We start from the raw sequence: 17480 nt of genomic DNA on the forward strand, positions 1-17480 counted from the left end.
TGTTGAGGCTTGATAGTTTATGCTTAAAATGTATCAGGCCTCACGCCAGCATATCTAGTACAGTAGTTGTTAAGACAGCCAAACAATTGTAAATGAAAGTGGAGTCAAGCATTTAGAGGAAGAAACACTAATTAGAACTAATTGACAAGTGTTATAACACTCACCAGGGTAGCTCTTTACATAGGAAATTGATAGTTATGTAAATACAGTGATTAATGGTATTTGCTTAGCCATTATTTTTCTTCTTGGCATCAGCCATGATCCGAACTTGGCCATTGATTACACCTTCAAATTTATGGTAGATTTTTAAATGAACATTTCTGTTTCTCAGGCCAGTTTTTCTTGTGTCATTTATATAGGTGTGTGTGTTTTATTACATTTCTATGTTTGTGTGTTTTACTATTACATCGCTGTTGGATATAGACACAATTTGTAACTAACTTTAATCTCTGTTGTGGAAGCTACTCTCAATCCATTGACATACTGAAAAATTGTTCCAAGCAGGTAAGCATAAATACAATTATATCATATACATTTTTTGTGATTTAAATATTCTGGTAATAATTTGAAAATTAGGCTTCAAGTCTGTCAATCTAGCATCTGCCACATACCCTATAATTCTCTTAAGAAAAAGAAGAGGTATGCTGAATACATTATTTATTTATTAGTACAGTTTACCATATTTAAAATTATAATTTGACAACTCCTAAAGTAGAAGTTTCACTAAAAGCAAAATCAAAGAAAACATATTCGACTACTTCTTAAACATGAGAAATGGGACAAGAAAGTTTGTTAATGTCTGATCAAAGCCAGACACTCCAGATGGGAGCTGCAGTGGAAGGGCAAGAAGGTTCAGAAAAGTTTAGAGATCTGGGTTCAGGCTATGATTCTACCACTAATTATCTGTATAACCAATGAAAGCCACTTGAGTTCTTTTGATCTTAGTTTTCTTGTCTTTAAAATGAGAGGAGGAATGAAGCAGATGTTTTCCAAGGTCCCTTCTTCCTTTGAAAAATTAGTCCATTTCAAGTTATTTATTTTGAAATATTTCCAAGGTAAGTTCACAAGAGTAAAGTTTAGCCGATTTTCACAGAGAGTGGTAAAGAGCTGCTGGTGATAGTGGTGGCTCAGACCTGGAATTGAGTCCCATCTGGTTTATGACCCATATGGGCTTTACCTATTTCCTTGAGGGCGGGGATGGAAATTGGATAGAAGTGAGGGGATCTGATATCCTTGGATTGAGTTACTTTATTGAATTCTCCTATTTCAATTGTATAGGTATTATAAACTATCTTCTGATTAAAAAGAAAATTTTAGGGTAAGAAAAAGTACAAATTTGAGAGAGTTAAAGATCCATTTATACATAAAATCATACCTCTTAACAAATCTTTTTAGAGAATGTGTTTGACTTTTGCAACCAAAATCATCACAACCTCTCCTATAACTCAATCTCAGAAAAAGAATTTTATTACTGTATCAGTTTCCCAGGGTTGCCATAACAAATTATTACAAGTTAGGTAGCTTGAAACAACAGAAAATTATTCTTTCACAGTCCTGGAGGCTAGAAGTCTGAAATCAAGTCAACCGAGCCATGTTCCCTCTGATACCTCTAAGAAACGTCTGTTTCATGCATCCCTCCTAGTTACAGTGGTAGCTGACAATCCTTGGCCTTTCTTGGTTTATGGAAACATCATTCTAATATCTGTCTCTGTTGTCACATGGTATTATTCTGTGTGTCTCTGTCCAAATCCCCCTCTCTTTATAAGAATACCAGTCATTGAATTTAGGGCCCAACCTAATGCAATTTGACTGCATCTTAACTAATTATATCTGCAAAGACCCTATTTCCAAATAAGATCACATTCTGAGTTTTGAGGTGGACATGAATTTTGGGGGACAGTGTTCAGCTCAGTATAACTGTCATCTAAAGGAAAATGTCAACCCAACAAGTATCTGATGACAAATAAAAATATCTTAATTGAAAACTCAAAAGTTCACATAAATCTGTCACTCTTAAGCAATGTTAGGAATAGGCATCGGATATTATTCTCAAATATGGCTTATATTGGTCAAAATAGTGTGAAAATTACATTAAGTAATAACTTTCATAATAAATTTTAAACACATGAAACTTGTGGGATGACACACAAAATTGAGTGCATGCCAAGTATATTCAGTTAAACAATGTTGAGGAGCCAAAGTTACAGTTGAATGTGTAAAAGAAAAACAAAAAGGAATAGAAGATAATGTCTATTTTTTAAAAATTCTAAATTGTTTCCTTTATGGCTTTTTCCTATTCTTTTAAAAGTATTTTCTTCTCAATTACTCCATCAGACATAATCTCACATATCTACTATTCTGTTTTCTTCATTTTTAACTTTTTTTCTCTTAAAATATTGACTTTTATAATTCTATTTTTAGCTTTGATATAAAAGTAAGAGCTGGTTGAAAGGTGATTTATTAATTTTGACTATCATCAGTGGAAGCTGATCTAATTTAGCTACGATTTTTTTTTTAAAGGAAAGTATCATGACTCGTGTATGGAAAGTTAAAAAAATTCTTCTATTATCACCTTTTTTCCAGAATCCCTCACTTTTCTAATGATATTTTAATTAAAATATGTTGACAATAAGGGTATAAACATGTTATTTAAATTTATGCCTGCAAATAATGGATCAAGCTTAAAACATGAACACACACACTTCATTGGAGAGAAAGACAGGGCCTAATGGTGGAGAAACAGGGTGTGCTCAATGAAATACTGAGCAGTGAAATGGCATGATCAGATATGTAAATATATAGGATTTATCCTTTTATAGAGGGAAGTGAGACGCATGATGTAGGAATCTATGTAACCTGGGCTGAGAGTCGTTAAACCAGACAATGCCCATGCTAATTAAGTAGAAAGGGATAAATTTACAGAAAATTTAGAATGTGGAATTGATAGTGTGGGTTGGACAATTGAAGGGAAGGATCTGAGGATGACAGGTAAGTTTCTGTACTGGTCAATTTGATAGAAGGTGGTGGCATTAACCTTCTAGGGAATATAAGAGATGGATGAACAGGACTTGAGAAATGAATGGTTGACTTTGTGTTTGTTACTTGGGATGCTTATGGAGCATCAAAGAATAGAGTGCAAACAGTGGATTTGAAGTTCAGAAAAATACTTTAGATCAAGAGAATTTTATTTTACTTATTTTTTTAAAAAGTTTTAGTAGAATATAGTTGATTTACAATGTTGCATTAGTTTCTGATGTACAGCAAAGTGTATCAGTTATACGTATACATATATCCACCCTTTTTTAGATTCTTTTCCCATATAGAGTATTGAGAAGAGTTCCTTGTGCTATACAGTAGGTCCTTATTAGTTATTTTATACCTAGTAGTGTGCATATGTCAATCCCAGTCTCCCAGTTTATCACCGCCCCCTGCCTCCCACTTTCCCCCTGGTAACTGTAAGTTTGTTTTCTACATCTGTGACTCTATTTCTGTTTTGTAAATAAAGTTCATTTGTACCAATTTTTTAGGTTCCACATATAAGCGATACCACATGATATTTCTCTTTCTCTGTGTGAGTTATTTCACTCAGTATGACAATCTCTAGGTCCATCCATCTTGCTGAAAATGGCATTATTTTGTTCTTTTTTATGGCTGAGTAATATTCCATTGTATATATGTACCACATCGTCTTTATCCATTCCTCTGTTATTTTTCCTTCCAGTTTTATTGAGATACAATTGACATACAGCACTCAGTTTAAGGCATAAAGCATAATGATTTGACCTCCATATGTCATGAATGATTTATCACAATAAGTTTAATGAACATCCATCATCTCATGTAGATACAGAATTAAAGAAATAGAAAATGTGTGTGATGATAACTCTTGTGATTTAATCTCTTAACAACTTTCATATATAACGTACAGCAGTTAATTATATTTATCATGTTGTATATTACGTCCCTAGTACTTATTTATCTTATAACTGGAAGGTTGTACCTTTTGACTACTTTTCTCCAATTTTTCCCTCCCCTCATCCCCTTCCTCTGGTAACCACAAATCTGATCTCTTTTTCTATGAGTTTATTTGTTTGTTTGTTTGTTTTTGAAGTATATAATTAAACTACAACACTATGCTAGTTCCCATTATGCAGTACAGGGATTTTTTCCTGTGCATTTCAAAATGGTCACCACAATAGGTCTAGTTATGATATGTCACCACAAAGATATTACTTAGTTATTGACTATATTCCCCACACTGTACATCTCATACCCATGACTCATTTCTTTTGCAAATGGAAGTTTGTGTCTCTTTATCTCCCTCACCTATTTCTTTCCTCTCTGACCCCCTCTCTGGTAACCACCTGTTTGTTCTCTGTGTCTCTAACTCTGTTTCTGTTTTGTGATGTTTATTCATTTATTTTGTTTTTAGATTCCACATTTAAGTGAAATGATACAGTATTTGTCTTTCTCTGTCTGACTTATTTCACTTAGCATAATACCCTCGAGGTCCACACATGTTGTCACAAATGGCAAGCTTTCATTCTTTTTTAATGGCTAAGTAATAGTCCATTGTGTGTGTGTGTGTGTGTGTGTGTGTGTGTGTGTGTGTGTGTGTATATATATATATATATATATATATATATATATATATATACTACAACTTATTTATCCATTCATCTATTGATGGACACTTGGGTTGCATATCTTGCCTATTGTACATAATGCTGCAATGAACATAGGGGTGCATATAACTTTTGTAATTAGTGGTTTTGTTTTCTTTGCATAAATACCTAGGAATGGAATTACTGCATCATATAGTAGTTCTATTTTTAACTTTTGAGGAAAATCCATACTATTTTCCATAGTGGCTGCAGCAATTTATATTCCTACCAACAGTTCATAAGGGTTCCCTTTGCTCCATGTTGATCAAGAGAATTTTAAATCTAATTTATCTCATTTTTTTCCAAAAGAAAATTTTTAGCAGTTTACGATAACAAAATAAAATAAATTGAAAATAAGGAGTAAAAATGTATTAGAAAAGAAAAGAAAGGTAGGACAATTAGAGGGGGCCACAAGTGAGATCTGTTAACAAAATGTCCTGCTACAAGGTCTTATACAGTTGCTTAAAGTGGAGTAGAAATATTCTCTAAGCTTTCTAGCAGCATGATCACTGTCAACAGGGCATGGATATTCATGTTTTGTTAATTGTCGTATCCCTTGAACCTAGATAAATATCTGGCACATAGTAGTTGTTTAGTTAGTATTTGTTGAATAAATACATGAAATTATTCTTAGATTTTTAAGGGATATTTTTATTGACAATAATTATTTGCCCTAGGCAAAATTATTCAAGTGTTTGGGATAGATTATATTCTTTTTTCCAAGGACATTGATATTTAGTTGATTCAGTTAGCCACAAAATATTAATGTCATTTCACTTTGGTGGAGGGGGAAAATCTAGGTTTCATTGAAATCGTTTTTTACACTTAATACTAGCCTGTTCCTAGATGCTCCAGAATAGGTTTATTCATGAAGCTCTATTTTATGAATGGCCTTGGTCATAACTGTCAAAGGAGGGTACTTATTCTTATCAGCTTCACAATTAATGGATACAAGAAGGAGGATAATTGGATTTTTGCTTCCTCTAGTTTTGAAGGTATACAGGATTTTAATTCTCCCTATGTAGGCAAAAGTTGCTTCCGTTGAATCATTTTACTATTTTTTATGAGCATGCAGCCAACCTGTGTGTCCCTTAAGTTCCCAGAGGAATACGGAGGAAGCCAAATTCAGCTGACATTGACTAGGGGCTGGTTAGATGTGGAGCTCACTTAGAATAAAGAAACAAATTATGACCACAAACATGACTTCGTAGTATCCTGATTTGTTTGAGAAGACTGAAAAGACCATCATATAATTTGTATTAAATGCCAAAACTTTCTATGAAAATGAGTAAAAACGCAACTAAATTTTCTCCTGTCAGAAACACAAGCGATCTTTACCAACTACTCTGACTGCCCGTGAGTCCTAGGACATGCCTTTGGCATCTTTTCTTACATCCAGTCCCCCCACCCCCCAGCCACCTGCCGTCCATACAGAGACAACGTCATTCTGCAGTTTCAAATTTTTGTGAATTGATTTCTTCAGGAAGCATTGGAATAGAGGTTTTAGCAACACCACAGGAGGGAGTTTCCTCTTTGCTCTACTCCAGCCAATCTTTGAATCTATAGTCCTGAATATCTGCTATAATTCTTTCTTTCTACTTGCTACTCTTCAGTTTCATGCCTTACCCTCATCACTTCTTGGGCACTTGAAAAAATAGGGTAGTAGAGAGGAGCCATCATCGATCACCAGATGTTTTCTAAGGACTCTCACTGCACCTGGTCCATGGTAGCTCTCATATGGCCATCTTGTGTAATCATTTATTTGAAAGTGTAAATAACCATGCTTCATTCTCTCAGGCTGTCCAATTGTTTCCTGATTTTAGATCAGTCTGTGTCACTCATTAGTCTTCACTGCTCCTATTGAGAGACACAGCTCAGCTTTACAAAAGACTTTCCGATACCTGCTCTTCATTACTTAAGATGATTGATCAAGAGTCTGAGTTATCAGGAGTCTCATGATTATCTTCAACCTGGAAATTGTGTTGAAGAAAATAAAGGCATGCTGTCAAACCTTATATCACTTTTATGTATCTAAAAACCTTAGTCCAAAGCGTAACGTGGATACTATTTTAAAAAAATATTTTCAAATGTAGTGCTGTATCTTATCACTCTATTTTTCTCTGAGACTTCCCGCAATGATTCTTTGAGTTTTTGCACTGCAGGGGGATAGTACATAATCTCTAGAACAAGAAGGTCTTTATTCAGGATATACTTACTGTCCACTTAGATTTTCATTCGTGAACATATCAAGAAAACCAGTCTTTTGAGGAGTGTTATAATTCTGTAAATTTCTTTAATAAATGAAAATGAAGCCTTTAGAATCCAGATTATAAAGTATATTCTATAGTATAGAAATCATATTCTTTCTGGATAGAACTTTCTACCATGAGGTTGACAACCCTGGAATAAAAAGAATATATGATAGAACTAAAATCTGCTCATTGTAGTTTCCAGGGCTTATGGGCAAGCGAAAATAGAGACACAGAGAGAAAAAAAATGGTGATAGGCCTTCCCTGGTGGCGCAGTGGTTGAGAGTCTGCCTGCCAATGCAGAGGATATGGGTTCGTGCCCCGGTCCGGGAAGATCCCACATGCCACGGAGCGGCTGGACCCGTGAGCCATGGCCGCTGAGCCTGCGCGTCTGGAGCCTGTGCTCCATCCGCAACGGGAGAGGCCACAACAGTGAGAGGCCCGTGTACCGCAAAAAAAAAAAAAAAAAAAGTGATAATGCAGGATTCATCCTTACCTCAATCATTGTTGGGTCTCAAGGGAGGAAGATGTTTCTATGGGGAGCCTTAAGACACAGGAGCTGGTGACATACCTTTACTGGCATCCTAGTGACATGCTTTTATAGGCATGATGCTGCCTTTCAGGAGAAGGCTTAAGCCAGGCCACTTCCAATATGGCACTGAGAGGGCAGGAAAAGGCAAGATTTATTGGCTTGGGACAGTTGCTCCCTCTCCATGGCATGTACCTAGCAGGCAGGGACCCATATTTGCCCTAATAAGGGAAGGGGCTGTTGATATGGCTGGTGGGCCATCAGATCTAGGTTGAGTGAAGAGGTCATCTTGTACGGAGAATTTTGACATCACAGTGACAGCATGTCATGATGAGAGAGTCGGATGGCACAGTAGATTCTCAGGCGTCACCAGTCCAGGGAGCAGCTTGTCCATCCACTCTGCAACTAGAGACTTGCAAAGACCCTGAAGGAACAATGCACATTGTAAAACCCTTCTCATTCCCTACCCAACACAAGGCTACATGTCAACACTGTCCCATACACCAAGATGCCTTCTCAGAGAGAGGAGCAGGGGCAGAGAGTAAAACTTTACAAGACTGAACATTTTCTTGTGTTGTCCAGTCAGAAACACAGTTACTTACAAAGCTTGTTTTAATTATTAAAGTTGAATTGAGGTTACCTAACTGGACTAAATTATAGTCACCTCTAACCCTGTCTTTATCACCCAGAAGGATGAAGAATTTTTAAGGAAATTGTGTGTGTTATAGAAAAATGAAGGCATTTTCTTTCCACATAAGGACTAAGTGTATTTGTTCTAAATTATATCTTATCTTTGTCCAAATAATTAAGAAGTGGGGAAAATCAAGAAGACTTTATTTATTAATATTATGCTTGACCAGTGTTGCATACTACAGAAAGGCCTTAGGATCATGGAAGAATTAGTGTGGTTGACACTATTCAAAAATTCTAGCCCATTCATTGTTTCAGGAGGTCTACAGTGAGACATGTCTGAGTGGACATGGCTTCTCCTTTCAAAATAATTCCTTGTTGGGGAAGCAAGAAAGACCTGGTTTGACTGTGAGTGTAAATGAGCTAAAAAATTGCAGTTCTTCCTCTTGAAGAAAATACTCAGTGTCAGGGTGTCCAGCTCTCGTCAGGGACACAGAAAACTCCATCTTTATTTTGATGGACGAAATGAGAGATTAGTTTGAACAGCTGATTTTTATCCCAGTCATTCCACAAACTGTCAATGTTTGTTTGAGATTTCTTCCTAGTAGGCTGTTTATCACTATGACTTGCTTTGTTCTTCGTGGCTTTGATCTCAGTGGACCAGATTCTTGTCCTAAGTAACTCCAGGGGAATTCCAGGACAAGGGCAACACTCTCTCATCTGATGCTTGGAAGCAATGGTTTTGCTTTCTCTATCATGTCTTCAATTTTCTGTGTGGCTCTTTTATTTTCATTTTCACTTCAGGTCATTTTCAGAGTGCAGCATATCAGAGAAACAAGAAGAGGATGGGGCTTCTGCAGAGGTTCTCTTTTGGATTGATTTTTTCAAAGAGCTGCAAAATAGCAATAAATGCCTTGCCCTGGTTCTGCCACATGGGAATCAGTCCCAAGACAAGTGTTTATTTCTTCAGTGAAAAATAATATCCAAGCCTGTTTGTGAGCAGTAGTTACAAGTATAGAATTGCATTAGCTGATTATGGTTAAGGCCTAATCCTTTCTAGACATTTTGTTTGATTGTTGTAAAACTTTTTAAAATCACAGTCCATTTTTGGCTCACTTGCTATTGTGTTTATATTACTTATAGATTTTTGGTTGTTTCTGACATGTATATGTACACTTTCAGCGCATACACATAAATATTACCATAAATGTCATTCTCTTTTGCAGCTTCTCCTGCCTGAGAGAGGTGTCCTTTGTACATGAGCTAAGGGTTTCTGTGAATCTGAATTTGTTCTAAAGCAACTTGAAATCAGTATCTTTTAGAGAGTCTAAACCAGTGGTTTATGAACCTATTTTGTATACCTATCACACATATATACATATATATTTAAGGTCAAATAAATATTGATCATAGATTTAAGATGATTTGAGAGGACTAAATTGACACTTTGGCTTGAGTTCTAATAGTTCAGTGCAGTGCAATGATCAGAATCTCACAAAATCTCTCTCTCTCTATGATTATTAACAAAGAAAATGTGAATTCATAAATTGAATTTTACATAATACAGTATATTTAGGATTCAAAAATCTTCCAAATATGGAGAGCAATAGAAAAGAAAAAAAAAAAGGGAGACCTTGTAGTGAAAAGGTGGAAAAACTTAGTTTAGGTGACAGTTAGGTGCCATATGCTCTGAGACACCTTCCTTCACTTCCTAGTGCATTCAAGTGGTGTCACTCTTTGGATGAAGGCAATGACACTACTTTGACAATACCATTCCTAAAATAGAATTTAACTCTTTTTAAGCTGGCCTTAAGAAGACCCATATTTAGAGCCAAAGCTACTGTCATTAAAGAACAAATTTATGATGATAAGGAGACTGAAGAAGATGATGTATCTCTGTGAGTATGGCAACTAACACATCTACAATAAGCTATGGCTTTTCTACTATGCTATATAAATATCACTTATATACAGAACTAGTTACCTTTTATGTAAATTTCTAAAATATGTAAGTCTCCTTATTATTGTATACATAAAGCTTTATTCTTTATATGTTATGAGCTCTCTGCATCATTCCCTCCTCTTAAGACTCACATGAAAAAAAGATGTAGGAAACTCTTCAGTTAGTTCAAATCTTTAGAGAATCACTAGTTGGACACATTTTCCATAAAAAAGGAGAATGAAAGACAACCCTGGGAATAAGTCTTCTCTGGAGGTTGGACTTCTTAGCTCGTGAGTGTACTCACTTCTCACTTGTGACATACAGGTCCTTGTCCTTCAAATTACTATTCCATTTAAATTACTAATTCTTTTCATGTAGGAGTTTTCCTCAGCAAATACTCTTCATATAGTCTCATAAAACCTATTGCATTCTTGCTGAGTTTTCAAATCAGATTTTACTAGTCAGTCAACTAAAATGTTGGTGAAAGTGTATAATTTATTATCTTTATATCTTGGCTTACAAGTTAACACAACACAACATAACATATTGATGGCAAAATGTAAAGCTTCACATAAACAAAAACAAAAGGCAAACACATGGAAGCTCAACACATAAGAGAATAGCTATGGGGTAGAAAAAATTTATTTATTTCTTATTTTCATTTAGCAGTCTACATTGTGAAATTTTTGGCAATTATATAAATTTGGGACCTAAGTTTTTGGTGAGAAATGAAACTATTCAAAATAATTTTCATAAATTAAAATATCAGAGGCATGTCACAAAGTAAAATTGATTAATTTGGTTTCTTGACATTAGAGAAGGCATGCTGATAGGGTCCAAATTCCTCTCAGAGAATTCAGCAAAGCCCCACACCAGAAGAATCTAGGTGAGTTGCTTAGTTCTGAGAAGACTGGATAATCTATGGTAAAGCCTATATAATTTCAGAGTTTTAATATTTGTGAATTCACCCAAATAAGGACCTAAACCACATGAAAAAAATGATAGAACCTGACATTGAACTTCAAAAATTTACTAAGCCCAGAAGTACACCTAGAATGTGCTTCTTTTAATATAACACAAATGAAAATCAATTTAAAATAGAGCCAAACTAAGATAATGAGTGAGCATCCAAATATTCTTGAATCCCAAACCTACATGATTTTAGAACTATGACCTTCAGTCATGGTTGAAGATAGGATTTAAAAGACTACCCTAACAGTCTGTTCTTCAGTCTTGAGATTTCGTTAGTACACATTGCCAACAACCATGCCTGTGGAAGAGAATTTAAAAGGGCACTTTTCTGAACACCAGTGCATTATTTGGAAACTTGGAGGAGTCTAGTGAAATGCTGTGTTTTAACCAACTCTCTTCTTCCACCTAAACATACTTTTCTTTTTTCCTTTATATTATTTTCTTTCTTACCAAACTATGAGTCCTTTTGAACCAGGAAAGTGGTGTAAAATGTCAGGTTTGTTTCTCTCTACCCTCCCTTTCCAGAATCTAGATGTTGGGATCTTTGCACACATTAGCTACTTAACACATGCTTGTATGTAAAGGACACTAGTAAGTAGAACTACTGATATCTAAATATTTTCTTCAATGTGTAATTTTGTGTAACTTTTTTCAGGAAAAACTTAGCAAGTTGAGTGAACTGATTCATAGCTACTTATGTTTTATATGAATTTCATAAACTTAATGGAAAATATCAGCTAACTCTATTGTACTATATATTAAATATATGTGGAATACGATCAACTTGGTAAACTAAAATTTATTCAAGCAACATTAATCATTCATTCAACTATCAGTTGTTGAGTTATTAATAAGTACCTAATAAGTATCACTCTGGCTTGGATACTAGGGATACAGTTTGATATTCATAAGCCTCAAGATTATTTTACTCTAGGAATGTATTAAATAACTACTATGTATTAAGTACTAGTTAAGATGCATTATCTGCTTTTTCTCATTTAATTATAACAGGCCATGGTCTGTTTTACAGATATGTAAACTAATGCTTAGAGAAGTAAATTGTTTTCCAAAAGCTAAAATTTCGATCGTGGTGTCTGATTCCCAAATGTGTGCTTCCAAATATGGCCAGTAGACAAACTTTTATGGCCACAAGAAGGTTTCTAAAAATGAATTGATTTCTAACACTGATACTTGGAGAGATTTCACAGAAAAATCAGGATATTTGGATTCTCTTGAAAAATCAGAATATCTAGCAAGAGTAGGTCTACATTTCACATGGCAACAAATTGGCTGCAGCTGAGTAGCCATTTTCTCTCCAGTCTGATACAGTTTCCAGTGGCTGGCTCCTCTTATGTTATTTGCATCGTTCCTGCAGGCATTTGAGTTTAATACTTCTATATTCTTCCATGCTTTCTAAATGCTAATTCATTTTATTAAAAAAAATGCTGAAACCTAATTAAGGAGTAAAGTAGGAGACTAAAATGGTGGCTTTAGGAGTGATACAACTATTGAAATGTGAAGGACAGGTATAGGGCAACAATGATCTTTTTATTTTAAAACTCCAATATTAGCCTTTCCCAAGATGTATAAAAAAAATGCAGGTACATTTGAAAAAGAACCAAACAGAATTTCTATAACTCAATAACACAATTACTAAAAATCAAATTTATATGGATGGGTCTAGACACAGCTGAAGAGAAATTTAGTGACATGGAGGGTCATAAACACCCAAAACGGGGCCTAGAGAAGTAGATAAATAATATCAGATGTCATTGAAGAAACACAGAGGATGGATCAAAAAGTTTCACTACACATTCAGTGGAGTTTCATTAGAGCAAAGAAAAAAAATGAAGAGGGGAAATATTTAAGGTAATAAGGTCTGAAAAATCTTCATGAGTAAAAGAATGCTCAAAATCCAAACTTTGTAAAGACAGTGGTGAATTCAAAACATGATAAATAGAAATAAGTCCATGTGAAGACACACTAATAAAACTGCATTACAGGGCTTCCCTGGTGGCGCAGTGGTTGAGAGTCCACCTGCCGGTGCAGGGGACACGAGTCCGTGCCCCGGTCCAGGAAGATCCCACGTGCCGCGGAGCGGCTAGGCCCGTGAGCCATGGCCGCTGAGCCTGCGCGTCCGGAGGCTGTGCTCCGCAACGGGAGAGGCCACAACACGGAGAGGCCCGTGTACCACAAAAAAAACCACACAAAACTGATTGCATCAAAGAGAAAATCTTAAATGACAGTTATTCTCAAGAGGTAGTAGATTAATGTCTTCAAAGAGTTTAGGGGAAATAATTTTTTTTTGCATGGATATCTATGCCTAGCCTAATTATTATTCAAAAATAAAGGCAACATAACTTGACTTCTTCGGGCAAGAAAGACAGTGCATTTATTCCCACAGACATTTTTTTTTTTTTTTGCGGTACGCGGGCCTCTCACTGTTGTGGTCTCTCCCATTGCGCAGGCTCAGCGGCCACGGCTCATGGGCCCAGCCGCTCCGCGGCATGTGGGATCTTCCCGGCGGGCACGAACCCGTATCCCCTGCATCGGCAGGCGGACTCTCAACCACTGCGCCACCAGGGAAGCCCCCCACAGACACTTTTTGAAAGAACTTTAAAATAACACATTTTAGTAAGAAGAAAATCAAACACAGAAAGATGGAATGAAAATAAAGCATTGATGAACAAAATAATGAATAAATATATGCTGGAAAGATAAACTTGTTTTTGGAGAATAGGAGGTTAAACTAAATGAGAGATTTAAGTGATAAATAGTAATGTGGAAGATGGAAGGAGGAGATTGAATTAAAAGTTTTCTAAGTTCTTGGTAATGTTAGTAAAGAGGTTAGATATATTGTTAAAGATGGATCTGGGGACAAATATGCAAGATAAATATTTAAGGCTGTCATTAAAAATATTTAACAACTGACATAGTCTGGACAACAGCTAATCATAAAGGGACACTGAATAAATTGGAAAGGGCAGCCTCTGCAAGCAACCAGGACTGCCATCCTGATGTCCTGATGAGTTAATTCAAAGATAGTCATTAAAATAATGGATGCATAACTTCCAATGGACAAAAGGGAATACAAAAAGGTTTATCAGTTTTGCACAAATAAGAAACTGAGGTCTAGAGAAATTAAGTGATTTGCTGGGATCACATAGTGAGCCAGACGGAGTTAGGACTAAACCTGGATTTTTAATTGCCTGGTGTTGCTCCACTGTGGTATTTGTCCCCACAAATTCAATTTTCAAACCAATATTTTGAAAGCATTTACTACATTTATTTTCTCATTTCAGACATGTATATACTATTGTTATTGCTGATTCATATTTTAGTGATTTTTAAACATCTCCATTTATGCTTTTAAAATAATTTTTTTTTTACTGAAGTATAGTTTGTCATAGTATTTTTTTTTTTTTTTTGGTTGCGCGGCATCTTAGTTCCCCAACCAGGGTTTGAACCCTCATCCCTTTCAGTGGAAGCCCAGAGTCCTAACCACTGGACCACCAGGGAAGTCTTCCATTTATGCTTTATGGAGGATTGTTAACATGTGCATCTCTAAATGATAATGTGGTTTAAAAAGATAACCTACAGTTTAAATTTTAAAAATTGTGTGTATACTTTGTCAAACTTTATTAAATAAGAAAGTATTGCTGCCTCTATTAAAATCATGAGAAAATGGCCATTGTTCAAAAAAGGAAGAATTTGTTCTATGTATTTATATAAGTACTTTACTTTTATCACTTCTGTTTTCCTGAGGGAAAGATATGTTGTCGAATTAAATATTTCTTTGCAACGTGATTTCAAAGGGTGAAATATGATCTTCTTGATTAATTGATTTGTAGTATCCAAAGCAGCAAGTTGAAAGCTAAAAAAAAAGCAATATGCAATCTAGAAATGATTCTCTTACTTTAGAAGCTTTTCTTTACCTTACATTTATCCTTTGACCCCAAATACTCCAGTAGCAATGTAATTTAGCCTCTTTTTTCAATAGAAAAAAATACTAAAAAATGAATCTTCAAGATTCCATGAAAATCACTTGATAATACACTGGAGAATTGCTATTAAGTTTCAATAATGGTAAAACTCTGGTTCAGATGCTACTCAAGGAGATTTTAGCTACAGTCATTTTAAAAAGTCCAGTTAAATCACATCAGATCACTAAAAATTTAATTTCTTTTACCTAACAGAACAACCATTTTTGAACCTACTGAAAGCTGACCACTGTTTAAACCAGTGTTTTATAACAGGTAGTTGATATAATATCCAATAAGTATTTTCCTTAAACATGGTGCTGCACGACTTACATGGAGGTGAAGACAAAAAGGAATGAGTGGAATTATTTCAGAAAAAAAAAAAAATCTGGGTCAGAAATACAGTTATCATGTTAGACCAAATTTGGCCATTATCCACAGAGGGACCTGATAGAAAATAGTTTTTTGTTGATGAGTTAGCCTAGCTTTAAAGAAAAGAAATATTGTTATGGAATGAATATAAATAATGAGGGACCGGAGAGAAAAGCTCCTAAATATCTTTGAGCACAAAAATAAAGCATTAGCTTGTGCAGGCATGAGGGATTAAACCTAGAGCTACTGAAATTATGCTTACTAAATTCCTGAAACCCTGTGGGCCAGTTTATTTAACTGCCTTCTCCCTTAGTTTCACACTCTACTTTTCTTATGTGTGTACGAGACATGTGTTTTTTCTGGAAAAATAAGAAGTCCAGGCTATTCAAAATGACTTCCAAAGATGATGAGCCCCTTCCTCTAGCCACCAGCACACATCCTTTCCATCACCCTGCACATGTCTGAAGGGACAATAGGAACAGCCGCAACAGTCAACAATAATGTGCACCAGGGATGTGAGCCTGGTCTGGCCCTGTGTCTTCTTGGGTCACCTCTGAGGATGATGTCATGTCATCATGCTCTATCATGTTTAGTTATTAATCCTTTAGACTTATCAGAGAGGCTGCAGAGCTTCTGTATGGCAGAGCCCACCATTTTTGGAAGAATGTTGTGTTAGTGACACACATGACATTGAAACTATGACATAATAAAAATTAGTTTACAATGAAAATTGTACTTTGTCAGGAGTCTGGGTCACTGACAAATGACCCAGAGATGACTCATCTGTACACAGATCTCCCTCAGCCATAATGTAGAGTATATTGCTTTCTTGACATTAGGAAAAGTTTTATTCAAATGCATCTCCAATATGTTATTTTTAGATCTGGTCAGAATCCTATTAAATTTGAATTTTATGTTCAATTTGATTTCCTCAATTATAGAGCTTTACCTCTGATATCAGTAGTTCCATTACAGCTTCACACTACAAGTTTACCAGAAAAATTCATGGCAGTTATTATTTTTGTGAGTTTGTACGTTCAAATATGAAACATACAAAATAGGTTAGAATTTATTAACATGAAACATTTAATACAGAAAGAGATAGGTCCTTATAAAGTTATATGTCACAGACGTATTGAATGCGCCCAATTACTTTTAAATGTTTAAAGTATACCCATTATGTGCTATTATAGGGATTATAAACTATATTGAAGTAATATATTCAAGCATCCAAAAATCAGAGTAAATAAAAATAATTCTGCTCGTTGGCTCACAGTTAGGAAGGAATGAGAGTAATAACAATAAAATAATAATGTGTGGGGAAAGACAAGTACATTCTGCAGCAGCCTGAGCTGCAGCAGGCCCTGATCCAAGGGAGGGAGCTAGAGGCTTCCAACTCGTAAAAATGAATCCTTGCCTGCCAAGGAAAGACTGCATACTTCTCTTTCTCACTCTTACCCTCCAGGGGCTTATTTTGACCTCCCTTGGAGAGGGAGAACCCTCATATTCGTACCCTCTGTCCCTGTTGAGAGGGAGAACAGAGGGAATGAATGTGACCAAGAACATTTCACTCCAGGAGCCTGTGACTCTGGGAGCAGTTCAGCACCCGCATCTCAGGGGGGTAGTTTAGCACTGGGATCACACTGACCTTGCAGAGTGGAATCTGCGGTGAACTTCTTACTTGAGCCTTACCTTAGGGTTTGTTCTCATTAGGAGATAAAGTGAGGGACCATTTCAAGTCTTATCATTTAGCAGATGGGAAAGCTGAGGAATAGATACGTTAAGTGATAGCTTATTCCACTTCAGGTTTTTCTGGAGTTCCCTTGCTGAAACCCAAAGTGAATAATTGTCCATGCTGGCAACTGGAGACTTGTTTTCTCAAGAACATGGGATAGATACAAATGCTCAGTGACAATGGTTATTTACTCTTCTCATCCCAGGCTGCCTCAGCCATGCTCAGTGAGAGGCTTACATGTACCACTTCAGCTTGGAGCCTCACCTTGGGGGTGACGAGGGAACCTGAGCAGGGTAGGATGGTGCTGAGGAGGAGGGAGGTGGGGCAGAGAATGCTTCCTTGTCAGCCCTTGTTAGTCACGGTCAAGGAAGTACAACAGAAGATCAAGCTCATTACAAGGAAACCTT

The sequence above is a fragment of the Phocoena sinus genome, chromosome 3 (genome assembly GCF_008692025.1).
Source record: "Phocoena sinus isolate mPhoSin1 chromosome 3, mPhoSin1.pri, whole genome shotgun sequence".
In the NCBI taxonomy this organism is placed as follows: domain Eukaryota; kingdom Metazoa; phylum Chordata; class Mammalia; order Artiodactyla; family Phocoenidae; genus Phocoena; species Phocoena sinus.